General features: G+C 43.5%; 1 pseudogene across 1 annotated transcript; it reads right to left on the bottom strand.

The window, feature by feature from the left end:
• Positions 1-3,960: 3,960 nt before the first annotated feature.
• Positions 3,961-4,418, bottom strand: LOC307069408 (cytochrome c oxidase subunit 5A, mitochondrial-like; annotated as a pseudogene). The gene has a single exon. The product of its transcript is annotated as a cytochrome c oxidase subunit 5A, mitochondrial-like (transcript).
• Between the last annotated feature and the right edge of the window lie 264 nt (positions 4,419-4,682).

The following is a 4,682-nucleotide window of genomic DNA, read 5'->3' as shown; positions in this document are numbered from 1 at the left end:
TTTCACCCTTTCCTCACTTAACAGCCGTCTTGGTTATCAGATAACTCTCTCCGGTATCTCAGTGCTTGAGTTCAAAGAACCCTTATTTTACTTAATAATGACCCCAAAGCACAAGAATAGTGATGCTGGCAATTCGGGCATCCTTTTACTGTACCTAATTTATAAATTAAGCTTTATCCTAGGTATATATGTATAGAAAAGTACAGAGTGTATATAAGGTTTGGTATTATTCTTGGTTCCAGGGGTCTTGGAATGTATCCCCCGAGGATAAGGAGATTGGAGTGTTGCATTACAAATCAAGGAACACCTGGAGCTGTCAGAAGCTGGAAGACAGATGGAGGGACCCTCATATAGAGCTTCTGAAGGGAGCCTGGTCCTGCTCACACCTTGATCGCGGATGTCTGGCCTTTAGAAATGTGAGAGTATACATTTCGGCAGTCTTAGGAAAGTCATACAGACAGGACAGCGAATGAGATTTCCTAATGGATGGATGTGGGACACACAAGAGAACAGTAAGTATGGACTCGAAACATTTGGGCAGAGATGGAGAAGGCTGGCAGGGAGGAAGGTTTCAAAGGAAGGTCAAATGTCCAGCATTGGGCTTGCTGAATTGGAAATCTTATGAACATGGGTATTAATCACATATCCATTAAGTATCCCAGTAGCCAGTTGGATAATGTGAGTCTGGAGCAAAGGTACTGAGATAAATTTGAGGGTTGCTGGCAGATGATGGTGTTTTAAGATAAAAGGCTTCATTGGTCACCCAGGGAATCGAAAAGGTAGGAAAGGTGGCTCAAGAAAGGAGCCTGAGAGTCTTCAGTAGTAGGATGCTTGTGATGTAGTGATTTATTTTTTAATTAATTAATTTAATTGAAGTATAGTTGATTTACAATGTGTTCCAATCTCTGCTGTACAGCAAAGTGACTCAGTTATATGCATATAGACATTCTTTTTTTAATATTCTTTTCCATTATGGTTTATCCTAGGCAATTGGATATAGTTCCCTGTGCTGTACAGTAGGAACTTGTTGTTTATCCATTCTAAACATAATAATAGTTTGCATGATAGAGTGATTTATATATTTGCTCTTCATCTGTTCCTGGCACAGAGTTCCCCAAACCCGCGGCATTTCCTGTGTTAAGAGCCATAAAGGTGTCTTTTGTTGTATTCATGAGATGACATTTGCAAATCACCTAAGGATGGGGGCTGATTTCCAGGGGATCCAACCATGTACTGAAGAATGGGGCAGTCCCTTATTTGTTCCTCTGTTCTCGGGTTCTAGCAGAATGGTTGGCTTATGACTTGTATTAGTTAGCTATGGCTGTGTAACAAATCATCACAAACTCACAAGTTTACAAGAACACATGTTTACTGTCTCCAGCTTCTGTGGGTCAGTTTAACTGGGCCCTCTGATTAGGATCTCACAGAACTGCAATCAAGGTGTGCCCAGGGCTGGTGTCTCATCTGAAGGCTCCATGGGGGAAGGATGCACTTCCGAGCTCATTCATGGGGTTGTTGGTGGAATTCAGTTCCTCAGGGGTTGTTGGACTGAGCAGCTGCGTTCCTAGCTGGCCATCAGGCTGCCCTCAGTTCTTTGTCCTGCAGACCTCTTCATAGGGCAGCTCACGGCATATTTCATCAAACCCAGCAACGGTGGGCGTCCATACAGAGGACCTGCTTATAAGACATAAGTCACGGGGCTTTCCTGGTGGCGCAGTGGTTGGGAGTCCGCCTGCCGATGCAGGGGACGCGGGTTCATGCCCCGGCCCAGGAGGATCCCGCATGCCGTGGAGCGGCTGGGCCCGTGAGCCACGGCCGCTGAGCCTGTGCATCCGGAGCTTGTGCTCCGCGATGGGAGAGGCCACAGCAGTGAGAGGCCCGCGTACCACCAAAAAAAAAAAAAAAAAAAGACATAAGTCACAATCTTATGTAATATGATCACAGAAGTGACATCTCCTCACCTTTGTCATCTTCTCTTGGTTAGAAACAAAACAAGTGTTGGTCCCACCCACACTCAGGGGGAGCAGATTATACAAGGACATGAATATCCAGAGGTGGGCATCACTGGAACCACTTAGAGTCTGTCTACCTCCTGGAAGAGACAAAACACATGTTTCTTGAAAGAAAAATAATAATCATCGTTGATGGTAGAGCTGACATAGAACCCAGCTTTCTGAGTCGGAGGTCAGTGTCTGTTGCCAGTTTCTGTCCTGAGAATAAGAACCCCCAGGACACTGGACAGCTGGGGAGGGGGTTGTGGAGGAAAGGTCACATTACAAAGATGGGTGCCCATGACACCAAACCCTGACCACCACTCTGTTCTGAGAACCAGCTTGGTCTGCCTTCTAATCAAATCTAACCCATTCTTTTATAATGTCTCATAGGAAATTTAAAATGTGTTCAATTGTGGACTTGGCTTTTTGAAAGATCTCCCATGATTGTTGTTTCCTACATCATCATAAAAACAGACTTTATAGGGTTTCTTTCCCAATCTTTGTTATATTTTAAACAGTAAGAGATCCAGTGAGACACCTTCCCACCCCCCTCCTCAATGGGGCTCCCAGCACAGAAACAAACTTGAAATGTCGGATCCACTTTAGATGTTTATTCAGCTGGAGGACAAACACTGCTTCAGTGAACTTCAAAAACAACGGGGGTAAAAACCTTCCATACACTTGGCATAATTTAATTAGCCTCTATTTTTCAAGCTGCATGGAGACAGAAGTCAACATGTGTGCAATCTAAAAATGAAATTTTGGATTATCATTTTAATCTACACCCAGGAAACATTACCCTGAAGTACTTGATGTTTCCAGAAACTCTAATGAATGTTTTACATGCATTTTTTAAAAAAAATTTTTTTCAGTTTCAGTTATACATATACATGTATCTATTCTTTTTCAAATTCTTTTCCCATTTAGGTTATTGCAGAATATTCAACAGAGTTCCCTGTGTTATACAGTAGGTCCTTGTTGGTTATCTGTTATATGCTTTCTGTCATTTTCTTTTGTATCTGGGTTAAAACATATTTGCCTTCATCTATGGTTTGCAGAAGTACCATTTACATTAGGGACCAGATCATTGCCTGTGGTTGTGCCCATCCTGGGCATTGTAGGGTGCTTGGTGGGGCCCCTGGATCCTACACACTAGATTCCAGTAGAATCATCCATTCTTGGAAACCAAACATGTTTCCAGACATTACCAAATTTCCCTTGGGGGAGAAAATCATTCTGGGTTGAGAATCACTGATAATGGATAGAAGACTGGAAGAAAAGTCCCCCCAGATTTTTATTTGAAGAGAACCACGTAGTGCTCACTTCGGCAGCACATATACTAAACTTGGAACAATACAGAGAAGAGTAGCATGGCCCCTGCGCAAGGATGACACGCAAATTTGTTCCATATTTTTAATAAATAAAAAAACAATAATAATAAGTGCTGGTATACTCACAAATGAAAAAAAAAAAAAGAACCACATAATACATCCCAGTATCACTTTTTCCAGTTAGAACCTGCAGGCTACATTATCACCAGCACCTGGCATTGATATTTACTTACAGAGTGGGTCTTGTTTTCACTCCCTTTGACTTCAGGTGGATCCAGGGTATGGTGTTTTATCTCCCCTAAAATGTGCCATAGCCAAACTTACTTTCCTCAGCAGACCCTTTATTTGGAGTCTCCCCCAAGTCTTCAGATGTTTGGGGTCTGCATGGGGTCTTCACCACCCCCAGTGTCCAAAGATGGAGGCTTATTAAGATACGGAGGACCCTGGGCTGTTTCTTTTTTTTCAGGTCAAACTCATTTCCCTTTTATTAAAGTCCAAGTTACATTACATGGTTTGGTACTCAACAAAGGAAAACTTGTTCAAATGAGGTAATATGTTATCATCAGTATTTCCAGGTGACTGTTTACAATCAAGTAACAGTATCAGTAAATCCTTGGGAAACCCATGCATGGGGTTTACACTTTGTCAAGGCCCAGTTCCTCTGGAGGGGAGATTCCCAGTTCATTTAAAGTTGGCCTAAGTTCCTGGATGACATAGGGGTAGATTGTCTTATGAGGTCCTGCTTTGTCCTTAACAACCTCTAGGATGCGAACTGCACTAGCAAAATCATTTAAGCGTCTGCGTGCCCGCAAAGCAGCATCAGTGATTTTGGGTTCTGGAACCAGATCATAGCCAACAAGTGTGTTCATCCCTTTACGCAATTCCCAAGCAGCAATGTCTGGCTTATTGAAGTATGTCACCCAGCGAGCATCAAACTCCTCGTCTGTCTCATGTGGCCCATGGGAGTGGCAGTGAATAGACTGGAGGGCGGCGGCAGGGCTGGAGGCCGGAGGGGGTGCAGGAGGCCTTGAGGGCTGGTCCAGGCGACTGCGGCGGCTGCTACGGAGCACCAGCCGGCAGTGGAGCCCAGCATGATGGCGATGGTGGCACACAGGATAAGCCCCTGGGCTGTTTCAAATCTCATGTAATGTGAAGAAGACTTTATGCCCATAAATTCCTGAGTAAGCCATTAAGAAGGTGACAGATTCAACTGTACCATCATTAATTCATTCAACGCCCATTTTCCGACAGACCTAGAAATGAAATATTTAAGTCTTCCATCATGTGGCATTCTAGCCAGGTTTATAAAAACAATCAAGTGTTTTTCCCTTGATACAGAAAATCAAGGACTTTACGT

This window comes from Hyperoodon ampullatus, assembly GCF_949752795.1.
Source record: "Hyperoodon ampullatus genome assembly, chromosome: X".
Classification (NCBI taxonomy): Eukaryota; Metazoa; Chordata; class Mammalia; order Artiodactyla; family Ziphiidae; genus Hyperoodon; species Hyperoodon ampullatus.
This window is presented reverse-complemented; position numbering and strand designations above follow the sequence as displayed.